This window comes from Poromitra crassiceps (assembly GCF_964638095.1).
Source record: "Poromitra crassiceps genome assembly, chromosome: 1".
NCBI classification, from domain to species: domain Eukaryota; kingdom Metazoa; phylum Chordata; class Actinopteri; order Beryciformes; family Melamphaidae; genus Poromitra; species Poromitra crassiceps.
The window spans coordinates 30,303,211-30,318,285 of NC_139623.1; the positions used below are offsets into that span (position 1 = coordinate 30,303,211).

Genomic DNA, 15,075 nt, shown 5'->3' on the forward strand with positions numbered 1-15,075 from the left:
GGGGGGGGGGGGGGATAGACCAGAAAACCCTTGTGCCATAAAAAAATAAATGAAAAAATTGTATTTTGTAATTTGTATTTGGCTGGACCGAGAAAAATAAGATGTAATTTGTATCAAGATACTTTCAGACCTTGTATTTTGTGTATTTTAAATACATAAAATACTTTTTTCTTTAATTTTATGTCATTTTATTCTCAAATTGATACATTCTTACCATTGACACATCCTGAAAATCTGCGTAAACATCGGCGCGGCCTGGGGTCCTTCAGGCTAGAGCGAGGTGCTCGTCGCAGGTGTATGACGTGCAGCGCACAGGCCTCCTTGAGGCATCCTCCCTGCCCATGGTACGGCATGGTAGGATTGCCTTTTGCCACAGGAGGTTCTGGTGAGACGAAGGAGGTGCCCAGCCTGGAATCACCCCACAGGGCCTTAGACCTCCATGCACCGAAGGTCTCACAATACTGCGGTGTAGCTCTAAACTCTATTGCAGCGGATTGGGCGTGATCAACCCTTCCGCGGGCAACGTTGCAGACAGAGTAGGAAGGCTGATCCGTGAGCGGCTGCTTCTGGGACGCGGGTCGGGGTCGTAATCGGCCTCGGCTGGGTCTACTGGGCGAGGGTGTATGATGTTGACAGACCCGAAACACCCCACGACCCCAGTTAACATCACTGATGACGCGTCCCAGCGCATGCAGTAGTAGGTATACTTGAACACAGGTTTAAACTGTGGAGAAAAATGTTTTGACATGTCACTTCTACTCTACCTCTGATTGCCTTACCCTCAGAACAAACTCAACAACAAATCAGAGGCAGAGTACGGTGGGTCTTGAGTCAGACTTCACATCACTTCTACGTCTAGTATGAAGCCTTGTATTGGTGGAAATTCCCCCAGAGATAAATTACTAATATAAATTGATGATTAGATATTGCAGGCACTGGCCTATTTGCAAATTAAACGGTTTACTGCATATTCAAACCAGTGTGTCATATTAGAAAGACACAACTAATTATCTTCTTAATTAAAATTGGAAAAGTGGGTGGCAGTGTGTGTGGCGGCAGTGTGGGTCATGATTGTGATGTCATCAGTGATGTCACTTGATCAATTGTGATGTCATCAGTGATGTCACTCAAGCAACTGTTTGCCCAACTGTGATGTCACTCAGGCAGTTGTGATGTCATCAGTGATGTCACTCGAGCAACTCTGATGTAGTATGAGCCGATGGCGCACATTTGCACGATGGCACCAAGGTGGGTGGGCGGTGTCTGTCTGTCTGTCAGTCATGATTTTGGGAGCCCGTGGAGCCGGCCATAACTGCAGCCATGGCACATCATCTCCAGGGATACTGTTATGATGTCAGATATCTAGGGAATTGATGAATTGACTAATTGTTGCAGCTCTTTATCAGTTTTTATAAAATGTATTTTTATGTATTTTCAAAATACGTATTTGTATCTCAAATACTTTTTCAGACCAGTATTTTGTATTTGTATTGTGATACATTTTTTGAGCAAGTATTTGTAATTTGTATCAAAATACTTTATGATGTATTTTCGCCCATCTCTGTATATGACACAGTTTATTGATGTGCTCACCTATTACAATGGGTATTTCTGTATGTTTTCAAATCTTTTCCTGTGCCAACAGATTAAGACAGAGAGAATTTCACCAACATCCAGTATTAAAAATGTAAAAAAAAAAATGAATAGACCAAGTCAGGGTACTCAAGTAACCCATTTTCAATGGTTTTACATGGAGAAAACGAAATGGGGAAAAAAAGGTTTTCGGTTTTTCCGTTTCCGTTTCCAACTTTAAAGTCCCTGGAAACCAAAATCCACAAAAACCTTCTAACTATTAAATGTAGGGCCTTATGTGAGTAATTGTGTGCCTCAGAAAGTAGGAGACATTAGTTTTAACCCAAACCCCCAAAATCGCCAAATCTGCCAAAACACACATCTCACGGCGCCAAAATACATGTTGTGCTTCGGGTACTCACCACACGATGAAATGTTAATCCAAAATGCACATAATCTGTCTTTTTGGAAGGAAAAGAGGTCGGCGGCCATGTTTGGAAAGTAGTGCCGGCTACCTCTTTTCCTTCCAAAAAGACCACTTATGTGCATTTTGGATTAATATTTCATCATGTGGTAAGTACCCGAAGCACAACATGTATTTTGGCGCAGTGAGATGTGTGTTTTGGCAGATTTTTAACAGCTGTACCATAGAGAGCTCCAGGGATGACGTATTTTTGTAGGCTTTATGCGGAAGTCCCGAACTTCCTGGTTCTTCAGTGTTTCTGTCTATGGGATTTTTGAATTGGTTTTTGGCGCGATGCTTCAAATAATGTCTGTGGGCATCGCAAGTTTAATCAAACGTGAACCAAGGTTCAGCGGGATAATCTTCACACATGAGGACCACTTTCATGAGTTTTGAAGCGTAACTGCGAGCCCTAGAGGTAAAAAGCTTGTGCTAAACTAATCCAGAACTACACACAGTGTCGCATAGGCGTCCACGCATTGATTGCGAGAGAAAGAATTTCCGCGTTCACTCGTGATGACGTATAATATCCGCGTCAACATTGTAGTCTCATTTAGCCGTTTGCTAGCTAGCCACCCTTTTAACGGCACATAAAAGCTTCAAAACTCATAAAAGTGGTCTTCATGTGTGAAGATGATGTTACTAAACACTGGTTCGCGTTTGATTAAGCCAGCGTTGCCCAGAGAGATTATTAGAAGCATCGCGCCAAAAACCCATTCAAAACTCCCATAGGCGAAAACTGTGAAGAACCAGGGCTGTTAGCATCGATGATTTCCGGACTCGTTCCTGGAGCTCTCTATTAGCCTCCATTCTATGGCGATAATTACTAACTTCACGACTGTAGCTCACTGTAAACTGAGCGGACAGTGCCGGTAAGGCATGGTGTGTCTTGGTTATGTGGGGGGGGGGTGTGTGGCCAATGAGCTAAACTTCCAAAAAAGTGGTGTATCCCTTTAATGACGTAGGAAAAATGTGGGTCATGAGGCTAGACCAGTTGAGAACCACCGCTCTAGGTGGTATGGTTTCTGAGCTACAGCTAATTAATTGCAAGATTTTGCCAGATTCTTCAAACCCCCATTTGGGGGGGCGCTTAATTGCGAATAGCGCCCAGACCGCTTGACGAAGCCCTTAGCAAAGTCATAACAACTCCTTCATCAACGAGCCGCACGTTTTGAGGTATGGCCTGTCTATGTGGTGTGAAGTTGTGCAGTTATTACATCCCAAAATTTTGGCAGATGGAAAAATAGGAGTTTATAAATCGTGCCTTTCTTTCAGCAAAGTGTCAAGTGTCAATACAAACAATAAGACTGGACATAATTACAATGGTAAATAAATGGTAAATGGACTAAATTTATATAGCGCTTTTATCCAAAGCGCTTTACAATGTGCCTACATTCACGCATTCACACACCGAGGGAGGCCAGCTGGGTGCTGGCACAGCCATCGGGAGCAATTTGGGGTTCAGTGTCTTGCCCAAGGACACTTCGACATGCGAACTGGAGGAGCCATGGATCGAACCACCGACCTTCTGGTTGGTGGACGACGCGCTCTACCTCCTGAGCCACAGCCGCCCCACAATGAATCAGCACTTCCTCCCGCCCTTCAAAATAAAATAATGTATTTCTCCCCAGACTGCTTCCTGTGCCTTCAGTGAAAATCTGAAAGATCAAATCCAGAAAGAAAAGAAATCCACTCAGCTCAGAGTACAGCCCTGCACACCTGTACCAAGTTTGGTTAGCATCGGACAATGTGTTATGGCATTATGGCGACTTTTGTGAAATAGGCCCCACGCATAAAACTTTGGAAGTCGATTATCGCAATGGTGCAGTCTTTCCAAAAACCGCAAAATGTCTTTTGTGTCCACACAGTCCACACATGATGTGTGTTTTGGTTTGGTGAAGCTTGGACAAATTTTGAAGGAGGAATAGCAACAAAAAAAAAAAGTCACTCATCGTCTTCACTATTCTAACCATAGAGACCACATAGAGACAGGATTTATCCGTCTGTCTCACCACTGTGTGACACGTGTCGTGTATCGGAGGGCACTCTGTCTCATGCTCTTTGGTTCTGCCCTTCACTGACTGAGTTCTGGGCCAAAGTATTTGACTGGTACTCTAAGGCCTACAAAATAACCCTTCAGGTTACAGAACTCGCCATCTTCGGCTGCTCGGACTCCTCTTTGAACTGCCCTACAGCTGTGCAGCAATCTCTGACACAGGGGACAATCATTGCCAAGAAAATAATTCTACAGGAATGGAAGTCCCCCTCTCCACCCTCTTTTCAGCTGTGGTTGGCGGACATGATCTCTGTCATACGGATGGAGAGACTCAGGTTCCTGAGAATCAACTCACTTAGAAGATTTTCAGTTGTTTGGGACCCGTTTCCGGCCTACCTTGATGAGGTTAGGGGTGACGTGTGATTCATGTGGGACCCCATGCATAACTTTTACAAGCACTTTCATTGTTGTAATATTGGAGTGTATGTGCGTGTGTGTGTGTTTTTCTTTTCTTGTCTGAATTTATTTTTTGTTTATTTTTGTTTTGTTTTTTGTTTTGTTTTGTTGGTTATATAAAAAAACTGTACAACTGGAGACTGTACATTCTAAGTTACATATTGTTTTATTGAAAATATGACTATCAAACTGAAGCGTAGGGGTTAGTTTTGTATAAAAACTACATAGCTGTGGAAGCTTGTGGCATGTCGCTGGTCTTCAGCTTTGCCGGTACAGAAAGTGGCGTCACTTAGGCGACAGTGTATGTACCGTAGTCTTTCTGATTTATAACTTCTAGTGCAACAGTTTGGCGACAAACTGTGACTTTCTTGACATGCAAAGTTATGTTTTAAATTGACAAAATTGGCATTGGCACCCCGTGGCACAATTCAAACGGGATCAAAAAAGTAACCTTATTACGAAAATACTTGCTAGGGTTATGGGCATAGTCCATCGCCATTCATATTTTTCGCAGCGCTGGTACAGGGCGAAAGCAAGAAGTGACGTTTCACTTTGGCTCTCTATCATTACTTAACTATTACCTTTCCATTAGTTACTCTTTTTGTGTACCCTAATGTACAAAAGTGACTCTCGAACTCAAATTCCCATAACCCATTCACCTCCAGTCATTTCCCCTCACCTAGCACACCTGCACCTAATTCTGGACTGATCACCACACACCTGCACTTAAGAGGCTAATCAGCCTCTACACTCAGTGTGTGTCCTGGACTCAGTGTGTGTCCTGGACTCAGATGAAATGTAGGGAGGCTCAAGCCCCCCTAAAAAGGGTCTAAAACTGCCTATGGATTCAGCCATATTTGGAATCACGAGAGACCATACGAGGGATCAGCCGAGCAGCATTTTGGTAAACAAACTGCGTCAATGGGTGGCAACCATGGATGTATTAAAAGAACTGGATAGGGGATGAGCCACGCCCACCCATGCATTCGGACGGAGGCTGCTCACTGGTGCATGAAGTCATCATGGGGGGGTTTTCTTCCTGGTTTTACTTCCTGACCATGCGGGCTAAAGCGAAGTGCGCATGTGTGCCATGACGTTAATCTTAGCTAAATTCTTTATTCATAAGGCCAAATTTATCAAAACTCCACCCATCTTTACCTGCTACTTTAATGAAACCCAACTCTACATGAAGTCCCTGAAATTAATTAAATTGAATTTTGCCAAAGACCTCTATTTATCTTTAACAAGTCTCTAGCCATCTTATGTTTTATTTATTTTAAATTTTATTTTATTTTATTTTCGTGTTTCCCCCTGTCCTGTATTATGTGTGAATGTGCTGCCTTGTGTCAGTTCATGCTTGTCGAAGTTGTATACACTTGTGATGATTGCCTTACAGTTGTAAATGAAAAGTCTAAATAAATTGTAAAAAAAAAAAAAAGTGTGCCATGACGTATTCCATGACGTCTCCCACCCCTCCCACCCATGGATGTATTAGTCAGACGTGCTAGTCAAACACAGGAGTACGTTCAGTGTGAGACTGATTCCACCTAGATGCAATACGGAGAGGCACAGGAAATCATTCCTGCCTGTGGCCATTGGTCTATTTAATGCCTCTCTTAAAAGAGCACCTTGGAGACGCTCAGTCTCGCTGAGACTGAGCCAGCCGATAGGTTAACTGCCTGGCTGAGCCACGTGTAACGTATAGCCAACTTAACTCATTCACCGCCAAAGACGTCTTTGACGTCTTATCAGAAATAGCCATCCACGCCAAAGACGTGTTTGACGTGTTTTTGGTTTTATTAGTGCAGCGCGTATTTCAAACACTTCCCCAGCCTCTGACATAGTATCAGGTCCCTAGCATCTAAGGCAACACGTGAACAAACACATACCGCAGCTGTTGTTTTGAAATTGAGCAAGAGGAAAAGCAGAAAACGGATAAGGAGCTTGCCTTGTGCAGACAGGAGAAACGCCATTGAAACGCCCCTCGCGCGCTGCAGGAGCTGGTCGCTTTCCTGTGTGCCAGCCGGAGAAAACGGGAGAAAGTTCCAGAGATGCGTTTGATCATCGGAGGAATGAGGAAATGATCGATCAGTTTGACGGGTAATCCAGAGGGCGGTGAGGAAGTGTTGAATAGCCGAGGGGAAAACGGGAACGATCAAACAGCAGGGAGTATAGGACAGGGAGGCAAGAAGACAAGCCAGAAGCGGCAGTCACAGCAGCCCGCTGTCCTTCTCAAGAGCTATTCAGTTGGTTCATGAAATCGCTGGGCTGCGTGCCCTCCAGTGTTGCTCCTGGCCAATCCCGGCGCCACAGGGCGTGGTTATTGCTTATCCTATGTGGGGTTGGAAATCACGCAACGAAGGGGGATCGTGTGTGTGTGTGTGTGTGTGTGTGTGTGTCTGTCTGTCTGTCTGTCTGTCTGTCTGTCTGTCTGTCTGTCTGTCTGTCGGTGTGTCTGTCTGTCTGTCTGTGTGTCTGTCTGCACACTCACTCACACTGCTGTATTGTTGAATGTAAAAAAAAAAGCACTTCATGTGTATATATATATATATATATATATTTATTTATTTTCATTTGTGTCATAACGAATAGTATTTACATGTCTGATGTCAATACAGTTCAAAATAAAAGAATTGAGAGCGAGTTCTGCTTGAGAATGTGTATTTTACAGAAATTGCCTTTTCTCCTGTTTGTCATCTCAGAGAGACCTTTTGGGCTAAAACAGGGTGTATATAAATGGATATAAGTAGAGTACAGAACATGCTAAAAGCTCACTTTTTTTTTCCTGGTGAACCCAGAGACATACATCTTCATTTTGAGGTATTGCAAATCACTCTGGTGCTAATAGATAATTTACTGTGGGTCTTGAAAGATGACCAACAATTATGAAAATCTTTGGCCTGTGCTAAATATTGGCAGTCCTAAACTGGCCATGAATGAGTTAATATAAGTCCAGGGTGCAATAATGATAATTGGCACGGAATGTATACTTACTCTACGTATTTTGCTTCTTAGACATATTCTACTTATTTTTGCTTCTATCGCATTTACTACTGTTATTCTATGCTATGTTGTGTTCCTATTCTGCTTATTTTGCTTAATATCGCATTTACTGTTTATTTTATGCTATGTGTGTTCTGTGAGCGAGCTACTGTAACTTGTCCTAATTTCCCCCCGGGGATCATTAAAGTCTTTCTGATTCTGATTCTGATTCTGATTAAAAGAAGAAAATACACCCGTATACGGCTCTTAGTGGCCTCTGAGGAAAAAATGCCCCATAAAAAATTATTTGATAATTAAAAGTCGTTTTATACTTTGAGTGACACCCGGAAAAAATTCCCCTGGGTTTAACAGCTGCCGGGGTCCCCATGCAAGTGGATGGGAATTTTCCTTTCTGGGCTGCATGGTGTCACGTGACTTGCAATACAGAGCTTCGCCACCATGTTCAAATGGCTTCACAGCCCAGCGCTATTCCTGGGGGCTTGGTGGCAACTGCCAATGGAACCCTAGGGAGCCCAAGTGGCGCGACGCTTGTGTGTCTAACTCTAGCCGTCTAACTCTGTTTACATTTTAAAAACTGCGACAGTTCACACAACTTTAACACATGTAGGCTATATATTGTAGCGGGTTGGGTTTGTGTGCTACTGTAAGTGTGTTATACTGTTCTGTGCATGGGGGTTAACTGTGGGATTGACATGTCTGTGGGGATTTACGGGGGTCTGTTCATTCATTCATTCATTTCCTTTATTTTACCAGGTAGATTATTGAGAACAAATTCTCTTTTACAATAATGACCTGGCCAAGAGGGCATAGAGGCATACACAAAAATAGAATCAATACAAATAAAAGCAAATATAGACAGTGTTAAAAATCATTTAGCACAAAAAAGTCACACAGCAAGTCTTAGACTTAACAGACAGGACAAACAAAACATACAGGTAGTGCAGGGTTAGGAGACGGGGCAGGGGAGTCAGGACAATTGGCAATTGCAAGCATGTGTTAAAAATGACTTCAATATACTGCCAAAGGCAGCCAGGACAACAAACTGGTCCAGCTGAAGTGATTTGTTGAGCCCATTCCAAGCAGATGCAGCAGCAGAGTGGAAGGCTTTGCTACCAAAGGAGTTCTTGGTTTTGGGGACGGCGAGAGTGATGACCGCGTTGGATCTGAGGTTGTAAGTAGATGTGGAGATGTGCAGAAGATTGGATAGATAGGCTGGGGTGTGTCCAGTGAGTGCTTTGTAGATCAGGGTGTACCAATGTGACTCACGTCTGGCTTGGAGAGAGGTGAGGCTTATTTGACTGTAAAGAGAGCAGTGGTGAGTACGGTAGGCAGCTCCGTTGGCGAATCTGATGGCTGAGTGGTAGAGGGTATCCAGTTTGGCAAGCGTGGTTTTTGAAGCATGTTGGTAAATGACATCACCATAATCAAAGGCGGGAAGAATGCATGATTTGAAAATGGAGATTCTGGAGGAGTGAGTAAAGCAGAGTTTGTTTCTGTAAAGGAAGCCAAGCTTGGATTTGATGTGGGATTGAAGTTTGCTGATGTGAGTGTTAAAGCTGAGGGAGTCATCTAGCCAGATGCCAAGGTATTTGTATGAGTGGACGCGTTCTATGAGGATGTTGTTGAGAGTGGTTAAGGAAAACTGGGTTGGATTAGCTGGAGAAGGTTTCTTATGTGAAAAAATCATGAATTTGGTTTTGGAGGCATTGAGTAGTAGTTTGGAATCAAATAATGTTTTTTGGATGGAGGAGAAGTTATCTTGGAGAATGGATACGGCGGTAAGTGGGTCGGCTGCGGAGGCATATATTACGGTATCATCGGCGTAGAGATGTATGGATGCGTTAGAAATTGTTTCAGGTAGGTTATTTATGTAGATGGAGAAAAGTGTTGGTCCTAATGAGGAGCCTTGGGGAACTCCTTTGGTAGCAGAGCAGGGTTGGGAAGTCAGATGACCACTACGGACGCACTGTGAGCGCCCGTCGAAGTAGTTGGAAAACCAGGATATGGAGTGATCGGAGAAGCCAGCAAGTGAGAGTTTGTGTAGAAGAATATTGTGATCGACTGTGTCGAAAGCTTTGGATAGATCAATAAACAGTGCAGCACATGAGAGTTTTTGGTCAAGGTTGGAGTATATGTCATTCAGAACTTTGACAGTTCTGTGAAGGCGACATTAGCCAGTGGGTGGGGTGAGAGGGGGGTTCACCTGTGATTGGCTGGGGAGAGGGGAACAGCTCGGGGAGTGGGAGCGTGAGCCTGAGAGAGACGGGTGTGTTTGGGGAGAGCTGAGAGCTAGGAGGGAGCTAGCGGGGTTTTGGTGTGTGTTTGTGGGGTTTGTTTAGGCGTGGGCTACGGCTGACAGTAGCCCTGGAACCTGTGGTAAAAGAATAAAGTGCGGTAACAAGATCCTGACTCTCGCCTGGTTCCTGACAATGCTACAATATTATAGGCCTACATTAAACTCTTGAGCTAGTTCTGCTCTCACTCAGAATGTCAAAATATAAGCGATGTATAGTTTTTGAGAGATGTTTGGCACAACTTGTATATTAACTGCCGCGGGGTTGCGCATTTCTGGGTGGCAAGTGACGTCACGCTGATTCGTCCTATAGGCCTAGAACATTTCACTTGGACCAAAATTGCGGATTAAAAACACAAAAAAACGTTTTCAAGTAGGCTATTATATCTTTATGTATTTAAAATTTTGACTGGTAAAACGTCGCAACATATTTTCGCCAAAAGCAAGTTTATTTTGAAAACTGTTGACCGGAAGTATCCTGGCTGGCTGGTGGCTGGCTGGCACTTGACACTGTCACTGGTCGAAATGACTAGTACAGACATAGTACAGAGTAGACCAATCAGTTTCACACATCCCACTTTCCTCCCCTCCCCATGTAGGCTACATTCCGGATGGCGTCCAGTTGGGACTTGTCCCTGTTTTTTGTTTTATCAGCAGGCTTCTTGTCATGAGCAGTGTCCTGTCCCACACTGTCCCTGAATGACTGCATTGTTTTGCTGCTTTTGGACAGCGCTGCAGAAATCTGGGAACAGCTGGCTGCACTCAAAACGTTTCATATAATTTTCTACCTCGCGTTTTTACTTTTTTAATAAAAAAAAAACAATGGAAACGCGCAGAAACTATTTTATATCTTCTTAATTCCTCCTCCACGAATGATTTTCGTCGGTCGGATTTGTTTTGGCAGCAAATGGGAGGGACTTGGAAGAGTGCATCACCTGGGGATATCCATATCCACTCTCCTCCTCTAGTCCAGTGTTATATGATGAAGTAATATTTTTAGTTTGATTCTTGCATGTTTTATCCTATGCTATGGACCCGCATGTGGAATAGCTCGCTGTTTTCTGAAGCGACGTGGCTTTGATCTGCAAGTAAGTAACGTAACGCTAGGCCTGAGCTGAACTTCAGCGCAATACAGTATATTCAACCCTTGTACGTGTTGCAGTCTTCGATTTGACCGATTTAACGATTAAATGTTGAACAATGCGGATTTCACAGCAGCACCGTAGCCTACAACATTCCAATCGGCGTCGCTTGGCGTGTTGTCAGCTGGTGAGCAGAGATTTGTAGCGTAACACTTGCGCAGATTATTTAGGTGCAATTTCTCCATGGAATGCGGTGCTGCAGGAAACTGCCTGGGGAATGGGTGGAGACGAGAAAATAGCATTCAGCGTTTTATACCTCTTACAAAAGTCCGCGTATAGCTTTTGTATCAAATGGACTTATACTGACTGGCAACGTATGGATGGCAGTAGCCGTATGAATTTGGCTTACACAGATTGTTGAAGTTGAAGAAAAGTTTAACTTGATCCTGTGAAATAGCGTGGCGATGAGGCAAAACAAGGGATTACACGTTTGTATGGTCAAACTTTTAAAAGAGATTTAGTGGGTAGAGGGTAAAGTAGGATACACTCACTCAGGAGAAATGGGTCTTGAGTGTCTTGAGCCAACAATAGACAATAGCTCCCATTTGAGGAAATCTGATGGGAACCAAGCAGTGCCAGAAGAGTTGACTCATCAGTCCAGTCAGCAGTGCTGATGCTGATCCACATGATCAACATTCAATATTGAAGTAGGCTATAAAGTGTCAACCAGATGTTCCTTCCTGTGTGGTTTGGGGCCGGAGATCACACAGGAAGGAATTACAGCTGGTTGTAACTTCAACATGGCGTCCGGGGACCACCATGGGTCCTTTAGGGGGTTCCAGGGGGTCCTCAGCAAATTGATGAATTAATTAAGCTTCAGAATTATTTAATTTACAAGAAGTTGTACACAATTGGAGAACATAGAAGAATTGCTATTTTTGATCAGTTTCTGTTATCTCTCTCTGCCTATGAATTTCAGGACAAAATCACATTTGACAATAAAACATATTCTTAGTTTTGGGTCTGAGACCAGATCTCATCAAATGTGGGTCTGTGGTTCTAATGTTGACTAGATTACGGGTCCTTGATATGAAAAAGGTTGAGAATCACAGCCCCAGACAGAATGATTTATTTAAAGTATACTGTATCCCATCCATAAGTAACAGAATTACAGAATGCATGCCTGTTTTGGGCATGGGCGTAATACACTTTCTGTAATAAAACATTTTAAAGCTGGGTGTCTGTGGTATAATCAGTTTAGAGGTCCTTGACGTGAATAAGTTGGAGAACCACAGCTCTAAATAATACTGTTCTGCTGAACAGGATGCACCCTTTCTGCTCCAATAATATGAAGGCCATGTTGATGAGGCCAGCTGCAGATGGGAAGAACCTGTTTTTGTAGTGTGAGGTTTTGGCCCTGATGGACTGCAGCCTCCTGAGGGGAGAGATTCAAAAAGTTTGTGTCCAGAATCCACAATCTTTCCTGCTCGCCTAAGGGTCCAGGAGGCGTACAGGTCCTGGATGGAAGGCAGATTGCAGCCAATCACCTTCCCAGCAGAGCGAATGATATGTACTTGGCAGTAGCAGCAATGTACTGTACCAGATGGTGATGGAGGAGGCGAGGATCTGATGGACTCAGTGATGGAGGTCTTGGAAGTGCACCATCATCTTTGGCAGGTTGAACTTCCTCAGCTGCCACAGGAAGTAGGCCTACATCCTCTCTTGTGCTTTTTTGGTGAGAGGTTCCCACTTGAGGTCCTGGGTAATGATGATGTCCAGGAAGCGGAGGGACTCCACAGTGTTGACTGGGGAGTCTCTCAGCATGATGAGGTTGAGTGGGGCTGGGTTGTTCCTGAAGTCCACAACCATCTCCACTGTCTTTAGAGCGTTGAGCTCTAGGTTGTTCATTCCATGCTAACCAGGTGGTCGATCTCCTACCTGTAGGCTCATCCCCACCAGAGATGAGCCCAGTGAGAGTGGTGGTGTCTGTGAACTTCAGGAGCTTGACAGACTGATGACTGGAGGTGCCGCTTGTGATGTACAGAGAGAAGAGTAGATGGGAAAGAACCATAGACAAATAATATGGACGTATCTATCCCATAAAATTTCATTTTCCTGGCGGAGTTCAAACGGTGGGTGTCACCATCTTGATTTTTTGTCAGCAGAGTGGGAGGGAATGGGTTGAGTCCTTCCGCACCTCATGTGAGATGGGAGTTTCCCAGACCCGCAGCTCCGCCTGCTATTGGTCTGTGATCGGCAAGCTGCGTGATCACTGGACAGGCGATCTGTCAATCACCCCCTTTTCTATCATCTATTTTACTCCAAACGGGCGAGTTATATAAAAATTGACCCCCCTACAGTTGTTATGAAGAGGTGAAATTAGCTATATAGACCAAAACCATGTTTCGCCGCTAACTGGAAAGATGTTTAATCATGTTACAAAGTCGGCATTTTTACATGGGGGGAATGCCTACTGCCCTGGCGCGTAGTGGCCATTCAAGGAACTACAGCTTTTCAATTCACTTCCGCATCCTCAGAGGGAAGGGGGTGGGCTTGCCCACTGGGAAGAACGCAGCCTTGAGGGGGGAACCAGTGCTGATGATCCCGCTTCACATGCTGCTTCCAGTCAGACAGGAAGTCTGTCATTCACCTGCAAGTGGAGTCACGCACACTGAACTGGGATTTATTTATTTGTATTTGTTTATTTGACAGGGACGATGCAGGACAACATTGTAACAGGTTATAATAACAAGGTACAAATGAGTTACATGGAGGGTTCCTAGCCAAGGCTAATTTGCGACCCCTATTGACTCATACATTGATAATAGACAAATAGAACATCATGCAAAACAGAAAACTAAGCACGAGTACAAGCTTGTTGTTGAATCAACCAGAATCTGGTAGCTCTCTTAAAAGTGGTGAGAGCTTGTCCTCTAGCAGAGCCAGGATGATTGTGTTAAGGTAGACCAGAGCCCTGTACTACGAAGCTAGTTTAACAGATCCGCGATAAGTCCCTTTGATCTGGTTTGACTGAACAGGATCAAAGCTATCTAGTTTAAGGATACTACGACGCTGGTTTTGTAGTCGATAACTGAAGCTGGGATCTGCCTGTGCACACGCACGTTTTTCGCTCGTGCACAGGCGCGCGTCCACGCGAAAGAGGTGCGCTAGCCAATCACATTATGAACAGCTGAGTTGATCCACGCCCACACCCATTTCCACACCCATTTCCTCGTTCCATGAAAGCACAGTGCATGATCAGAGTTTTAGCGGATATTTAATGTATCCGCGCGATTTAATGTCAGAATGAAAATCCGCGTTGGATAGTCTGCTGAAGGGCTGTCTAAAGCAGCAGCTTGTATTCACATCAGTCATTTGATTTACTTTGATCAGCGATTTCTGTCTGATACAGCTGCATACAGCAGCAACAAATGTAAATGTGTAATCTCAGTCTATACATTTCTACAATCTGTAAGCCTATTTAGACCATAGATTTAGAAACGCATGCTCAATGAATAATGATCTCTATCACTCATGTGTGTGGTTGCACTGATCGAATAATTCATATATAAAATAGCCTAGTATAAAGCCTAATAGCCTACTATAAAAGAGAAAACTGCTGAACTGAATTGAGACGATGCGGGCATAGTTATCATTGATAAAAACTAGCCTATTTTTGCTCATATATTGGCATACAGCCTACAGGACACAGTTCCAGCTGAAATATGCAAGAATAGCCTGCATATTTAGTATTGGGGCTATCCCATATTTATATTATATGTAGCTATAGGCTTTTCTGGCATGTAGGAGAATATCACCCTCACTCCATTTGAGGGTCCGTTCATGATATGCGCCGCGGTGATTAATAGTGATCATATTTCTCCACGCATCGTTGAGCTGTTAAGACATAAAGTGGTAAGTAGGCTTAATTTAATTATGTAGCCTACAGAGCCACGAATGTTTTGCTTGTTCTATTCTCAGTTGACTGCAATCTATTTTTCATATGGCGATCTTATGAATGGTGAGTGACTCCAGAGAGCCGATATTATATGGGTCTCTCATGGATTTTGATCTTATCCTCTGAAGCTAACCTGGTCGCGACCAGGTTAGCTTTGCAGCGTCAGTTGCCATGGTGATTGAAAGTTAACTTGCTTTGTAGTACGGCTAAACCAGGTTTAAACTCAAACTTACTCGGATAAGGCATTAAACT

General features: G+C 43.8%; 1 protein-coding gene across 3 annotated transcripts in view; it reads left to right on the plus strand.

Moving 5' to 3' along the window:
- The first annotated feature begins 10,765 nt into the window (after positions 1-10,765).
- The window catches only part of pld2 (phospholipase D2), a 48,393-nt gene continuing 44,083 nt past the window's right edge, over positions 10,766-15,075 (plus strand). For 2 of the 3 annotated variants that reach the window (XM_083639936.1, XM_083639938.1), the window contains exon 1: positions 10,766-10,871. The gene's annotated coding sequence lies outside the window, so the exon portion shown is untranslated. The remainder of the gene's footprint in view (positions 10,872-15,075) is intronic. The other variant, XM_083639937.1, reaches the window with a different exon arrangement.